The 17,553-nt window shown below is 34.2% G+C and overlaps 1 long non-coding RNA gene across 1 annotated transcript; it reads left to right on the top strand.

The window, feature by feature from the left end:
- Positions 1 to 423: 423 nt before the first annotated feature.
- On the top strand, positions 424 to 12,615 carry LOC145269617 (uncharacterized). The gene is made up of 2 exons (XR_013865137.1): positions 424 to 721; positions 8,866 to 12,615. It is a non-coding gene; the product is annotated as an uncharacterized LOC145269617 (long non-coding RNA).
- The last annotated feature ends 4,938 nt before the right edge of the window (positions 12,616 to 17,553 follow it).

Raw genomic sequence — 17,553 nt, 5'->3', positions numbered from 1 at the left:
TCTTCTTTTAAATGACACAAAAGTTATGATGATAATATTAAATTACATCACAGTTACATTGTATTACATGGGGTTAAATCGTTGGACGTCCCTATTGTTCAAATTCAACATTTAAAGCGTTCATTAATGCATCCTTTGGGCTAGGATCAAAGTGTATTATCTGTTCTGCAGATGTTGCAGTGCTGCAGCTGCATTGCACTGCTGCAGTGCACTGCTGCACTGCTGCAGTGCACTTAAGATAATTTGTACCAGTCAATGGAGGGGAACCCCTCTATACTGGAACAATTATTATTTTTGGTAACCAGAGTGCCCCCTTTTTGCCTACTTTTAGGGGAGCTATTTTTTATCCCACATTTAAAACAGCCTTGTGCCTTATTTGCTTTGGTTGAGAAGAAGCAAATAAATACATTAATGCACAATGCACCGTCATGTTTTGCTTTGTTTCTCTTAAACTATTAAACAAATATTGCGTTAAATAAAAGAATAATAATTTGACCCGTAATATTTATCAAAGATATCGACTCTATTCCGAACTAGTTAATTTTAATTTACCGCTGATTTCATTTTCTGCGAACCTTTTTTTTTACCGTCGCCAATTTGAATTTTTTAATTCTACCCGTCAAACCGATGTCGCTTTAATGAATACGTCTTTAATCGTTTCTTTGTTGAAAACAGATTGCAAAACAACAACAACAACAACAACAACAACAACAACAAAAATGTAAGTATTATTATTTGAATTTAAATGCGTTATAAATAAACAAAAAATGCTAATGTTACAGATTTTTTTACAATCACGGGTTTGTTTTACTGTACACACAGATTCGAAAAAGTTGTCACAAAACAAATATAGAATAAATAAATGTTATCAAAGGCAAGATAAGTTACTTTTCTACCCAACTGGATATGTTTTTAGTGTTTATATTTAATGTATCATGTTTATTCAGCTCGAAAAACATACAGTGTTTACCGATGTTTTGGAAAATTCAAAATGGCGGCCGGCCGACTCTCTTTCGGAGATGGTAAGTTTGGGAAAAGGAGTTATAAATAAAAAAAACAGTCAAAATACTGTTAAAAACCCGCCGAATGTATATCAACCTATGTCACGGTAACATATATTGAGCGAGTTTCTAACAGTATTTTGTCTGTTTCTTTTATTTATCACTCATTTTCCCAAACTTACCGCCTTCGCCTTACATAGAGAGTCGGCTGCCATTTAAAATTTTCCAATACATCGGTAAACACTGTATGTTTTTCGAGCTGAATAAACATGTTACATTAAATATAAACACTAAAAACATATCCAGTTGGGTAGAAAAGTAACTTATCTTGCTTTTGATAACATTTATTTGTTATATATTTGTTTTGTGACAACTTTTTCGAATCTATGTGTACAGTAATACAAACCCCAAACACGTTTTTTTTGTTTTTGTTTTGTATGTGTGTGTGTGTGTGTGTAAGTTTATTATTTTGGTTATTTAGCAGTTTCATTTATTGTACTCTCCAGTTTATGAAAACCGAAAAGTCCAACAATATTGTAATTGGAGATTACCGTCCTCTTTTTCTAAATTCCCTTCAACTTTTCATCAACTGCAGTTTTTAATAACCGTAATATACTGGATATATTTTCACATGAAAAAAAAAACAAAAAAAAAACAAATTTTACTAAATAATTATTTAATTAATTATTTAAAGGCAATATATTTTTTAAAAGTGTACGAAAAAAATACTTATTTGAAAAACAATAATAAAATAATAACAAAGCAATAATATTTATTCACAATATGAAAAAAATAATAATAAAAACAATAAAATTATGGGCAGTTCAGCAGCACACAGCAGTGTATCAGAAATTTGGAGGAATTTTCGACACCCCTAACAGAAACTTGCGAATAAAATATTAAAAAACTCGTATTTTCTCTTTTTAAAGTGAGTTGTTTATTTTCTGTATTGAATATACTCCCAAAATAAACTATTAAAGTTGTTTAAAAAATAATAGAAATATTATTTTTTTTATTGTTAAAAAAACAGTGTTTACAAAATATTTACAAAATGCCGGCGTGCCTTCATGCAGCCATTTTTTTACGTAATAAAATCAATAGAATTTTACAAGTTAAATATTTTTCAATTTTTAAACTTTAAAAATCTATCAAAATTTTTCTATGGGTTCAATTTCTACGATATTTTCAGAGTCAATGTGAAATTCTATTTTCTTTCCAATAAACCAAATCTAATATTTTAGACAAACGGGTTTTTTCAAATTCACCCCCCCCCCATTTCGAAATGTCTATTAATATTTTAATAATTAATTTATGTGCCAAAGTTTTATATATCACAAATTGAAGATAAAAGATCAATAAAGAAAATATTCTAATTTAAAACAAAAAAAGAAGAGCTTTTTGGAAACTGTAAAGTCCAAGGTGTAAAACGTTTTTTTTAAAAAACACGTTGTTTTTTTTTAATGAAAGCTCATGTTATGCTTACATCGTCAAATAAATACCAAACGCTGACGGCAATTATTTCTATTTCATTGAATGTTTTCTTTTTTTAGATATTTATTTAGTCGATAAAGAAGTATTAAAATATATCAATCAAAAACTTGTGTATTTCATTAAAAGAATTTTTTTTTAAATCGATGAAGCGAAAGCGGATTTTTTGTTCTAGAGGAAAAACTTATAAGTGAATGCTCGTTTCCTTTTTAACTACGAAGGATGAAAAATACTAATTTTGGTTAACACACGCAATAAAAAAGAGACATTATTTATGTCCCTTGGACGAATCTGTACTTCATAAATTTCATTTTAGCAGCAGCAGCAGCTATTTACAGCTTCACCCAAAACACGTTGCGAAAATGCGATTTTCTATGACTCTTGCTTTAAAAAAATCCTTTTATTTAACAAATACATAGAATTTAAAATATAAATATTGATAAATTCTTAACAATGAAGGATGGAACTACCCATTTAATAGTATATATTTTTTAAGTAAGTGATTTTTGACATTTATATACATGCATATATTTATAAGCAAGTAAAAATATATTGATTTTCTTTATATTTTTTTAGAAAACCACTTTAAAAAAACAAATATTGCATAATTTGCTATTAAGGCTGTTATTTTTTTAAAATTTGGTCTTTGCTCCTTTAATTGAAAAAAAAAGGGTTTGAATTACATTTTTCAAATAGTTATAAGCTTCGAAAAATAGTAAGTTGAATTATTAAAGTTCTGATCATCATTTTTAATGGCCACTTTTTGATACACCTAGTCCAGCATATTCCTCGAGTCAAGATTATCAAAATACTCTCAAACCCTATATCACATAAAAGGAACCAAATTTTCCTAATCACCGTTATGTTACTATGCAATATAAACAGAACTTTTGTTTTTAAAATAATAAACACTATTTATTTATTATATACACTATTTATTTATTATATACATTTTTTATTTATTATATATACACACTTTTTATTTATTATATACATTTTTTTTATTTATTACGTACATTTTTTATTTTGCCAATCTTGTCTCGACGGATATGCTGGATTTCCTAATTATATATTATCTTTATTTGCAATATATAAATGAATAAACGTAAATATGATATTCAAATTAAATACTTAAAACAAACAAGTCGGAACTGTTATAGGCGTGACCGCTAGGCTTTAACCAATGCGTTGTTTGACATTTTCGTGACTGTTGAATACAATGAGTCCAACTGTCAAATTATTATTTTTCTTTTCTTTTTTATTCCGATTTTGATATTGACAACGTCGCAAGTAATGTGTTTGAGTATTATGTGTCCTTACGTAAACTCTAAAAGGCTAAAATACATTAGCAAAAAAAAAAAAAAAAAAAAGCAAAACAAAAAACAATTTGATGGCAGAAGTGAATCATTTAAAATACACTCTTAGTGGTTGCATCATTATGATTGATTGATAACTTATATTATTTAGTGACGGGTGTGATTCTGTTCAAATACTACCACGTCCATGCTACTTAAAACATCAATGTATTTTTATTATTCAAATCCACTGGTTTACTATATTATAACACAAGCATTCTAGGTGTGTCAGAAACTTTGTGAACAATATTGAATAATTCGACCCCCTGTTTTTCCAAGCTTATAACTACTCGAAAAATGTAATTCAAACTTTTTTTTCAATTTAAGGAGCCAGGGCCAAGGTTTCATTAAAAAAAAACGTGTTTTAAAAAATAGGTTTTAAACTTCGGACTTTACAGGTAAATTTATTAAAAAAAACACTACGTTTTTGGTTTTAAATTTGAATATATTATTTATTGATCTTTGATCTTCAATTTGTGATATATAAAACTTTGGTGAGTAAATTAATCATTTAGTTTTTAATAGACATTTCAAAGTGGGGGGGGGGCGTGGATAAAAAACGTTTGTCTAAAATATTTTATTTGCTTTATTGGAAAGAGCATAGAGTTTCACATTGACCCTGAAAATATCGTAAAAATAGAATCAATAGAAAAATTTTGATAGATTTTTAAAGTTTAAAAATTGAAAAATACTGAACTCGTAAAATTCAATTAATTTCATTACTGTTTTTGAAAAAATAAAAAAAAATATTTCTATTACTTTTTATACAACTTTAATAGTTTATTTTGGAAGTATAATTTATAAGGAAAATAAACAACCCATTTTTAAAAGAGAAATTACGAGTTTTTTATATTTTATTTGCAGTTTTGTGTTAGGGGTGTCAAAAATTCCTACAAAAATTCTAATACACCTAAGGCATTACATTTACTGATCAAAATTATTTGATAAATAAATTCCATGAACAACGTTTTATCGTATTTTGAATATGCCAGTAATTTTAACTTCAATTTATAAGAAGTAATTTAAACTTGAGTTGGAATAATTTGATTTTAATTACATTGATTTACCTTCGAATTTATACTCATATTCTAGTAAAATGACAGGATACTTTATTTTAATGTTACAAAAAGAAGCAAAATTTTATAATTTTGATACATACATTAAAAACATTATTTAAAAAGATATTGCAAAAAAAAACAAGATTATTATTATTATTATTACAGTTTTAACGATCACCAATAAAGTATTGGTGCTTCTCAAATCTTATTTAGAAAAATATTTCATTTGTAAACTATAAATATTCTGGAAATTAAAAAAACAAAATTATTGCACTTTGCATCTCAAGGATGAAGATTTTGTAAAAATTTTGTACAATATTATCTATAAAAAATAACTTATTTTAATAGATGAATATTGCAACAATCATGTTCTGTGAAATTTAATACAATATTATATATAAAATAATTCATTTTAATGGATAAATATTGCAACACTCATGTTTTATGAGAATTTAGTACAATATTATCTATAAAAATAATTATTTTAATGGATAAATATTGCAACAATCATGTTTTGTGAAATTTAATACAATATTATATATAAAATGATTCATTTTAATGGATAATTATTGCAACACTCATGTTTTGTGAGAGTTTAGTACAATATTATCTATAAAAAATAATGCATTTTAATGGATAAATATTGCAACAATTATGTTTTGTGAGAATTTAGTACATTATCCTTAAAAAATTAATTTTAATGGATAAATATTGTAACGATTATTAGTCCCCTAACAAAAGGAGGTTAGACCTGTAAATTCACCTTCGCCCATTCGCACATCTGCGCTTTTTGCAATAACTACGCCTTGGAATTTTTAGAAATTTTGCATAAAAATTAAACATGATATGAGTAAAAAAGTAACAGAACGGATTTTCCGGAAAACTCAGGTTGCCCTCTAGGGGTGCCTTTTCAGTAAAATGGCTAAAATTGACCCTTTTTGTGCTTATTAAAAAAATGATGCCTTGGATTAAACCAGAAACTTTCTGAAAAGTTGTAACTAACTGATTTCTATATAATTTTGTTTGTTTATACTTTGCAATAACTCTTGAATGTGCCCCACGGGCTCTTTTAAGCCAATAAAAACACTCCATTTTCAAGACTGTTTTATCATATTTGTCCAAAATTTTCTGTGTATGTTTATTTAGCAGTTTTTCATGGTGCTGAAGTCAAATTTAAATATGTTACGGCCTTGGGGACTTTTGGGACTAAATATAAAGGTGGGGGCAAATGATGGACTTAGTCATTTTTTATTTGCATGGTGCAGAACTCAAATTTACATATGTTAAGGCCTTAAACTACACCGTTTGTTCATTTTTAGGAGGATTTGACATCTCCCGGAGACTTTTGGGGCTTAATAGGGGTGGGGTCTACTACTCAACTTAGTTATTTTTTATGCCACATTCACCGTGCACTCATGGGGGACCATGCATGCTGCACTTGTGTGAAAATTTAGTGCAATATTATCTATAAAACTAATTCATTTTAATGGATAAATATTGCAACAACTGTTGTGAGAATTTAGTACAATTGTTACATAAGGGCTGTCCCCTTTTCATGTAAGTATAAAAATAGAGAGATTTAGTTAAAATGAAAATAAAATAGCATAGACGAAATTCGAACCTCGTAATTTAGGTTTAGAAATAGATTATGTGAGAGAATTAGAAAATGGAATGTAAAACAAACGATTGTTTTAGCTTAGAGATAAAATAGTTTCAAGAAAAGAATGTGCACTGTCAATTTTGTTATGAAAATTCAATTGAAAGAATGCAGCTAAAAGATAATTTAATAAACATGTTTTTTAACATATTGGAAATATAGCTAACAGAGAATATAGGTTAAAATTCCTTTTGTAAACAGAGGAAAAAGTTTTGGACACGCAGGTCCAGAACACGTGAAAGAAGACACATGTTTTAACATGTGTATGACGTCATGGAAAAATGAAAAGTTCTAGATATAGTGAGAAACTAAGGAGAAACTGGGAGAGAAACTTGGAGGGAGTTTGAGAACGACAGACGATAGTCTGCAGTTTGGAATTCGAACGTCTAGAAGCAAGACGGTCACTTTGAAACTTAGAATGTGAAGCCTTGAATCCTTGATGATGAAAACCACGGCCAGTCGTGAGAAGAAATAAACCCATCATGTGTTTTTATAAACGTCGTCTTTGTGTTGTGATTCTACCAAAAAGGTAAAATGAAAATTGTATTATATGTCTATATATCTGTGTTATAAAATGTCTTAACATACACATCTTACATACACGTCTCGACATCTCATATCGACAATGTGAACATCTCATATCTACACTAAGACTGTCTGAACACTGTCTTCTCACTCAAAGAGCTTCCATCTACACATCTAAGTATAAATGTTTTTATAAATATGAATATCTTTATAAAACGAAGCATCTCTCACAACATCCCTCTCTAAGTCTCTCTCACAACATCCCTCTTAATAAAAGACTCACTAAGACTCACTTTAATAAGACTCTCTTTTAATAAGACTGCGCTTTTAATGAAACCCCTATATAACACAATATTATCTATATAAAAATAATTCATTTTAATTAATAAATATTGCAACAGTTATGTTTAGTAAAAATTTGGTACACTATTATCTGTAAAAACTTATTTTAATGGATAAGTATTACAACAATTAGGTTTTGTGACAATTTAATACAATGTTATCTATAAAACTAATTCATTTTAATTGATAAATATTGCAACAATTCTGTTTTGTAAAAAATTAGTAAAATATCATCTATAAAAAATAATTCATTTTAATGGATAAATATTGCAACAGTTCTGTTTTGTAAAAATTTAGTACAAAATTATCTATGAAACTAATTTATTTTAATGGATAAATATTACAGCAATTTTTATTTTATGCAAATTTATTACACTGTCATCTATAAAAAATATTTATTTTAATTGATTGGCCAAGATCAAAGTGTAGTATCTGTTCTTCAGATGCGGCACTTTCATTTGTTGTTCTCAGTTTGTGGAGGAGAAATCCTTTACGACTGAGACAATTTTTATTTTTGTTCCTTTTCTCCACATTAAAAAACCGACGCTGGTGTCTAACTCTCTCCTGTGGGGAGACATTGTAAATAGGAACTATGTTTAATTAAGTTATATATATATATATATATATATATATATATATATATATATATATATATATATATATATATATATATATATAGGATATGCGATTAAGGAATAAAAAAATAATTGATAAAAAAGTTTGTGTTTTTATATATTTTTATTTAAAAAAAACAAATCAACAAGCAAAATACAATTGAAAATTGTATCGATTCTGTGCTTCCATAACTAAATTGGGAGACGCGGGCACCAACTTCCGGTGTGTTTAAAAGTTAGTATCGCCTTTTATGCACCATTACCAATTGTCGGTACTTATAGGAGAAATCCTTCACTACTGTGACAATTTATATTTTTGTACCTTTTCTCCACGTTAAAAAAACGACCCTGGTGTCTTACTGTCCCATGGGGAAGCATTGTACATAGGTACAACGATTATGTTTTGTGAAAAATTAGTACAATATTATCCATAAAAACTAATTCATATTATAATTAATATTGCAGCAATCATTTTTCGTACAGATTTAGTACACTATTATCTATAAAACTAATTTATTTTAATGAATAAATATTGCAACAATTATGTTTTGTTAAAATTAAGTATAATATTATCTTTAAAATTTGTTTCAATTTAGTGGATAAATATTGCAAAAATTATGTAGATATTTCGAATTAAATCAATATTGCATTTAAAGTTTTCTTAACAAAATTATAAACAATAAGTTCATGTTTTCATTAGTTCACGATTTAATAATCTAATTTGTCTTTGAAAATAATTTTGTCTACATTTTTATAATATCGTTTAGTTTTTTGTAAAGAATGTATATAAAATAAACACGTTTTTTATTTATTTTTATTTTTCAGAATATACAGCAATCAACACAAAGACAAACAAATGCAAATTTCCTAAAGTTTAAAGTCGGAAACCTGAAATATCATAATTTCATGAACTGTACGATTTATTATTTCACCCAATCTCATTTTATGATAATATATAGAACAAGATAATATATAGAACAAGATAATATATAGAACAAGATAATATATAGAACAAGACTGATATTCATTAGTCACGTGCTTTCGTGTAATGAATGAATGCGTGAATGTAGGATTGACATGAAATTCTTAAAGATAAACTAAAATGACCGAAAAATTGGCTGAAATGACTTAAATAAATAAAAAGTAAATTACTTATAATGACTTTCATGAACTCAAGGATGAATTGAATGACCTTAAGAATGACTTGAATGCTTAAAAAAATAACTGGAACCCTTCAAAAACAACTTGAATTATCTGGAGAATAACTTGAGTGGCTTCGAGACTGACTGGTTGTAAAGTGGGTGATCATTTTACATTAAATTAATACAGAAAAGTGACCCCCACTTTATATCACAAAATTACAAATATAAGTACAGCATGTAGTAAGAACAGATACTACACTTTGATCTTGACCAAAAGACCAAGAAAAGCTGTATTCATTTGCCCCCCCCCCCCGAGCAAATGAGGCACAAGGCCGATTTTTAATGTGAGGAGTGAAGGGGAAATGGGGACCAAATCCCCGGGGAGTAGGGGAGCTGGATAGTTACAATTAATATGAAGGGTTGCCCCTACATTGACCAAGGTCTTATACGTGGGGCTGCCTCCACATATGGCCTTTGCTTGCAGTATCTGCCGGAACAGATACTACACTTTGATCTTGGCCAAGAGACCAAGAAAAGCTTAAAAAGCTAAGAACAGCATCTATTAACAACAGACCTTTGATCTTAACCAAAGAGGCCGAGCACAAAAGACAGACAGACCGACTGACGGATGGACCGACATTATTCTATAGCACACAAATTCGAATACTTGTAGCAAATGCATAGCACTAATTTACTTATGTTGCGATATGACTAATACACTTATAGATGCTTATGATAATATATTGGAAAAAAACTTTCTTACAAACTGTATATTTTTTCTTTCCCTACTTTTATTTAATGGAACACGTTTTCCAATTTACTCATGGCTGCATATAACTAATGCGCATATGAATAATTTACTCGTGGCCTTTAATTAGATGTAGAATTTAAGGCATTTACTAGAAAAGAAACACGTATTGCTGATGGTGAAAACTGACATTATAGCTATTTATGAGTATAAAATAGTTGTTTTTTAAGCATCCATACAAAATATATAGATATTTTCTTCTGAGAATCTACATTACATTACAATATTTATATAAGTTCTAGGTATCATTTTATATTATATGTGTTCTGTTTAAAGAAAGCTATCTACATTTAAATCTAACAGTGTGCCACTTCTCTTATGAATATACTTATGGATTACATGTGAAAATATCAAAATAGAATTTTTTACACTTTTCAACTTTTGAACAAACTACTAAATTTCAAATCAATTAAAATTGAATAAAATATGAATGTAAAGAACAATAGGAAAAATATAGAGAAACAAATTCGACTAAAAAAATCTAAAATATTTCCACTTGGAAAATGAACTCTAATTTAGACACTAAAGAAAAACCACATTCGTGTGAAGTGTGTGGTTCATCTTTTACCAGAAAATCACACATATTACGACATATGCAAATGCATACTGGAGAGAAGCCACATTCTTGTGAAGTATGTGGCTCTTCTTTTGCAAGAAAAGCTGACATGTTGCGGCATATGCAGACACATACTAAGGAGAAACCATATTCTTGTGAGGTATGTGGCTCTTCTTTTGCAAGGAAACACCACTTGTTGTTGCATATCCGAATACACACTGGAGAGAAACCACATTCTTGTGAAGTATGTGCTTCCCCCTTTTCAACAAAACAAAATCTGTTGCTTCATATGAGGACACATACTGGAGAGAAGCCATATTCTTGTGAAGTTTGTGGCTCTTCATTTAAAATAAAACAACATATGTTACAGCATAGACAAACACATACTGGAGAGAAACCATATTCTTGTGAAGTATGTGGCTCTTCATTTATACAGAAACAAAATATGTTGCGACATATGCGTGCACATACTGGAGAGAAACCATATTCATGTGGAATATGTGGTTCTTCTTTTACAAGGAAACAAAATATGTTGCAACATATGCAAACGCATGTTGCAAAGAAACCATTTTCTTATTAAGTATTCGTTTCTTGTAAAGTATATTTTTTGCCTTTTACAAAATATGCTGATGTTAAAATATACCACATTCTATTAAAGTATTTTGTATATTTACAATGTGATAGCATATGTTGCTACACAAACAAGCTCAAAAACACTAAATAAACAATGTTGTAAGACAAATGTGGTTTGGCATAGATGAACTGAAGGAAAACTCATCAATTCGTTGAACGAATAATGTCGTCAAACAAGGGTTATTGGGTGCATAAATCCTAAAGAGCATGAGGTATATCAAGATCGCTTTAATCAGTGGGGAAATCCCTCAAATTAGAAGCCAAATAGGATAAATAGATATAGAACTCCCGTGCGTACCAAAACCAACACAAAACAAAGTGAGTTTCTTCATTTATAAAAGAATTAGTCGTAAAATTAGTCCATCTGTATGTAACAGAAAATAGTTGTATGTGTGTTAAAATTATGGTCAGATAAATATTTTTTATCCTCATCAACCAATGTCAAAAGCATGGGTGGTTTCTGTTGCGCCCTAAAAGCTATGTTGTCAGCACCTATAAACGGAAAGAAAAAGGGAGCATGGCTGTGCATTTAACCTTTCTATACACTCTGTCACGTGCGCAGTTCACCATGAAGGATTGCCAAACCAGAAAAGAAGATGTAGCAGTATTGACAATAACTGAAATGGGGGAAAATAAAGAGCTTATGTCGGATACGTCTGTTGTTGTGCTGCGGGCCGAGAGGAAGAGAGTGGAAGAGAGTTCCAAGATGGCGTCCATGGGTTTTTATTGGCGTTTTTATTGATCCCATGCATGAATCGTGTGTGCTCTTGCATGATTATGCAAATATATAATTCCCAGCAACTATAAAGGCAGGACGCTAGGAAGCAGTCAGGCAGTGTCCTGCAGATTGTGTGTAGGCGGTTCTGGCGATTGGATTGTTCTTTGTGACGAACCATGAATCTGCGAGAAGCGAGTTTTCTTCTGCCTTTTTTTCCGGTCTCCTTCTTTCTCTACGGTCATTACAGCCAAGAAACCCCTCTCTTCTAGAGGTGGACGGTGCAGGGCGAAACTGACTATTTTCTATCTTTGTTCCTGATTTTTGCCTACTACATTTTGCTACAGAAGATGACTGCTAGCACCAATCATCATTGATCTTATAAACCAAACATTTAAATTAGTAAACCATGAGGTCGCTGCTGCTGTCGATGATACTGGCTGCTAAAAATTTCTTGTACAGTGCCTTCAAGTGGTTGTGTTATTTCCGTTTTAAAGTCAAACAGTAATATGTTTAGTCGTAGAATTAGTTTATATAGATAGATAGATAAAAGTTAGCAATTCCTGTTGAAAGAGAAAAGAGTGTTTGCATGTGTGTTCAAGTTATGTTCCAGTGGTAGCCATTATCGATTTTTTCTCCTCATTGATCCAGGCCTAGGTGGGTTCTGTTGCACGCCCAGTGTTGTGTTTTCGGCAATAAAAATTGTAAAATGAAGAGATAATGATTTTGTAGCCGTCCATATTTCACTTGCTGTGCGTTCTCATACCAGTGTTATATATGATATATATATAAATAAGCGTATGTTGCAAGAAAAATACAATAGATTAAAAAATATATTTATTCTCAGTAAGAGGTTCCAGTATCGAGGAACTTCTACATGAATGGGTGGGATTTTGTTGCTAAGCAGGGTTTATCATGAGGATGTACGTTAAAAGGGCACAAGTGCGATGAGTTCATCAGAGCACACTCCATTAAAATGCTTATAAAACAGAGACAGGGATGTAACATTGTGGTGAGGGACCAGGGGGTGAAGCTTAGTTGACAGTATGGGACCTATTAGATTGGTGACTCTTCTTTGGACCTTGTCCAAGACGCAATCAGAGGCTAATGGCAACAATACACAGGTAAACAGTGGCTTTGTAAAGGTACAAGATACTCTCAGGTTTCAGTAATTTTCTAGCAGGGTAGAGGGAACCCAACTTCTTTGCAGCAAATTTTCATAAAATTTCCTCTTTTCATTAAGCTAATTGGGTTTTATATTGAAATTAGAATGTTATTTGTCTCCTACTATTCGCCTGTTGAACTGTTTGTGTCTATTGCGATGTTGTAGATTCTTTGTTAGTGGCGTTGACTTACATGTGATGCTGCTGAACTGTTGGGTTATCTGTCGTAATGAGGTTTTTAGCACATCAGTGAACTGGGTACGTGGCCTTTACTCGGACGTTTTCAGAACCTGGAGGTGGGTGACTTCTAGTAGCCTCGAGACGACTTGGAGGAAACACTGGGTGCAAAGCGTTTAGTTGGCAGAAAAAGAAAGTAATATTTTCATTATCGACCAGAACTCGTATGCAGAGCCCATGCTTAAATGATGTTTTAAGTTTGGCTTTGTCCAATCAACATCCGGTTTTAGTTCTGTTATGTACGTTTTCTTTGCTTGTAAATCAGAAGAGATATGTCCTATTTTGTTTTATAACAAGAAAAAATACATTTCATACAAATATATTTTATTGAGAAATAATTATTTAAAAAAAACGAATCATAAATTTATACATATCTTTATTGTATAGCTTACAACTAACACTAAGTCAGGTGGAGTTAAGTATATACTCTGAGCGATATTTAGTAGTAATTTGAAATTTAGTAAGTGTGGTCTGAAGCTAAGAAAAACAGAAGTTTACCATGGGTGTGCAGCGAGTGAGTTCAGGCCAAGAAAAGGAAAAACAAAGATGGCAGCCAGCATTTTATTATGTGTGTTCTCGCAAAATCCTGTGTGTGAATGAAGCTGAAAACTACAAAACGAGCTTCATTTTTCAGTGCTGGGGAGATTCCAGATCTGGCAGGAGAGTAGGTGCAACGGGAGTAGAGATTCTCGGGAGGCGCAAGTTATTTCGGCGATGGCCAATGCTGGCTTAAGCAACATGAGTAAGCCTTTTAATGGCGACGGTAATGTGGTGGTGTGGCTTAAAATGGACCTTGTGGCAAGGATTCAAAAGTTGGACAATGTGGCCACAGTAATACCACTGTATCTAGAAGGGAACACGCTGGCCCTCTATTTGGAGCTCAGCGAACGAGATCAGGGTGACGCAGACGCCATCAAGGGTCGACTGATCGAAGCTTTTGCAGAGGCGCCTTTCGAGGCCTTTTATAATTCGGAGGAGGAGATGTGGACTGGTGAATCTGTTGATGTCTATGCGAACGAGATAAGGAGATTGGTTGAGTTGTGAGGCATCAGAAGACACGCTACGAGTCACATAGTCAAAATGATATTAATTACCGGGTTCCCAGAAGAGATATCGAAACGTTTGCAGCAGGTCCTGGGAGTGGAGATGTTGGATGTGAGTGAGCTGCTCAAAATTGCAAAGGTCTTGGTGAGCATCCAGCCCATGGAGTCTGGCAGGACAACAGCAACAGTACAGCAGGATGTGGGCAGGAGTCTACCAAACCAGAGGGTGACATGCTTCGAATGTGGGGGACCACACATGAGAAGAGACTGCAGGAAGTTCTTGCAATTGATAGTGTGTTATAAATGCAATCGGAGAGGCCATTTGGTGGTGAAATGCACGAGTGTGGGAATAGTGGCGCACTCGCAGCAGATGCCCAAGCAGAAGACCGTGGTGGAAGGACAGAGAGTTATGGTCCTGATCGACACTGGCTGTACCACTACCATGGTGCACACGACCCTGGTCGGAAGATGGAAAGGGACGGGTGAAGTAGTGACATTCGGTAGGTCGCAAGTGAAATGTAAAGGGAGGAAGACCATCACTATTGATATTGATAAACACTGGATGAGGGTCCATGCAATTGTCACCGATCATCTGGTGCCTAGTGTCCAAGCCATCATTGGAATGGATGTGATATGCCGATTTGGAGGCGTTACCATCACATGCAACAATGTGAGGTTCGGACTAGCTGAGAGTGCAGTGACAGAGCAAGCCGAATTCAACTGAGAGCAGTGGAGTGGGCATGGAAACATCAGGTGCGATCGCTGACAAACAGGGTGGCGTTCTACACTAATTCGCTCAGAGGAGGGGCGAGAAAGGAGTTTGAATAAGAAGTGGACGGATGGATTGGGGAGGGTATACTGCTGCCTTGGACGGATGACATTGAATTGGGCATTTTGCCGTTGATGGCTGTTCTGCAACCAACTAAAGGAAAAGTAAGACCGGTCCTGGATTTCCGAGAGCTGAACCAACATGTTGAGTGCCATAATGGAAGCGACACCGTAGATGTGTGCTGTGAGACCATTAGAGAATGTTGGTAGATCCCAAATCTGCCTATTTGCAACTCCGTATCGCCAAGAAGCTCTGGAAATATCAGTTAGTCAGGTCAAAACCTACTGCCTTACGCGAGTGGGGTTCGGGTTGAATTCGGCACCCAAGATCATGTCAACCATCCTCAGGAAGATTCTGGAAACAATGGGAAAAAGGAGATGGGGCAGTGAGTTCATACATACACGACATTCTTGTGAATGAGACTTTGGTAACTGCCAAAGAGGTGGTGGCTCATTTGGAGAGGTTTGGGTTGGTCGCCAAAGCGCCGGAAAAATTAGATGGAGGGACTGCTTTGGAGCTAAGGCTGAAACGAGGTGCGTCGGGCAGCCTAGAGTTTCGAAAGGGGAACAATATCCCGCAACTGAAGCAAGAGCTCAACAGACGGGAACTTTTTCCCCTATGCGGGAAGTTGATCGGACATTACCCCGTTGCTAGCTGGCTTAGACCAGCATGCAGCTACATAAAGAGGCATGCCGAAGGAAGAGGATGGGATGATAAAGTGGGAGGAAGAACGGTCGGCCTGATGGAAGAGCCCCTGAAAGAAGCAGAACGGCAAGACCCAGTCCGGGGAACCTGTAACATACCGCGAACATTGGATGGAGTCGTGTGCAACATTGCAACAAGGGTTGTCTTGGAAGTTGGAGCAGTGATTGCAGAAAATATGGCCTGGTTAATGAAGAAGAATGATGACAGCCACATCAATGTAGCGGAATTAAATGCGATAATGAAAGGGGTCAACCTACCCTTGAAATGGGGACTGTGTGACATCTGCATCAAAAGAGAATCTGCCACTGTGTTTGCTGTGCTAAAATCCCTCATTTCAAGCGAAAAAAGGATAAGAACGAAATGGGCAGCAGAGATGTTAGTGATGCGTAGGCTTGGGATGCTAGCTGAGCTGATGCAGGAGTTTTGTTTGAAGTTTCGCATAGACATGGTGGCTTCTGAGAAGAACCGAGCAGATGCTCTCACGAAAGTGAAGAAGAGCTGGCTTGTGCCAAAGAAAGATATTGTTGCTGCATCGGATCTAGATGATGTTTGCATACGAGAGCTGCACAATCGGCACCATATGGGGGTAGAGAGGACGTGGTACTTGGTGAAGAAAGTTGACCCGAGTGTCACCAAGGAGTAAGTGAGGCAAGTGGTCAGGACATGCGACAGATGTCAGTCGATTGATCCTACTCCAAGCATGCATGAAGCTGGTCAATTGGGGGTAAGTGGGACCTGGGAGAGACTGACATGCGATGTCACCCATTACAGAGGTGGACTTTACCTGACCATGATTGACTGCTGGCCCGGGCGATTGGCCCTATGGAAGAAGCTACGTGGAAGAACAGGCAATGAAATAGCGGCAATCCTCGATGAGGTGTTTTTGGAGCGAGGTCCCATGGAAGAGCTGTTAACCGACAGCGGGACCGCATTCAAATCAGTAGCAGTGATGGAAGTAATGAAGAAATGGAATATCCAACAATTTTTCAGAGCTGCCTAGAGACACAGTGGTAACGGGATCATGGAGAGAAACCACCACACCATAAAGGCAGTTGCGGAAAGAGGAGGCACCTCAGCTGAGAAAGCTGTCTACTGGCATAATATGTCGCCTAGATTGGGACAAGTGTCATAGACGGTTCCGCAACTGTAAACGTTCGTATATTCCAGGAGACATCCCAGGTTTGAGCCGGCAAGCAGAGAGGCAGACCCACAGTGACCATTAAACTCGGGGATGAGGTATGGATGAAGCCACCAAGGGTGCGCTGCACCACACAATGGAGTAGAGCTCGCGTGACTGGGAGGGACACCAGAAACAACATTTTGGTGGACGAAGTACCAAGGCATATTCTCAACATCAGACCAGTGGAAGGTGAAGCAATGGAGTGGAATGTGCAGCAACGGGAGGAGGACGAGACACCTCAGAGGCCAAGTAGAGAGAGGCGACGAAATATGATGGTGTGGTCAGAAGCTAAGAAAAACAGAAGTGTTACTGTGGGTGTGCAGCGAGTGAGTTCAGGCTGAGAAAAGGAAAAACAAAGATGGCGGCCAGCATTTTATTACGTGCGTTCTCGCAAAATCTTGTGTGTGCGTGAAGCTGGAAACTACAAAATGAGCTTCATTTTTCGGTGCTGGGGAGATTCCAGATGTAGCAGGAGAGTAAGTGCAACGGGAGTAGAGATTCT

Source organism: Euprymna scolopes, chromosome 45 (assembly GCF_053919585.1).
Source record: "Euprymna scolopes isolate OS-2025 chromosome 45, ASM5391958v1, whole genome shotgun sequence".
NCBI lineage: Eukaryota > Metazoa > Mollusca > Cephalopoda > Sepiida > Sepiolidae > Euprymna > Euprymna scolopes.
The sequence above is the reverse complement of the archived record's forward strand: the minus strand, read 5'-3'. Positions and strand labels throughout refer to the sequence as shown.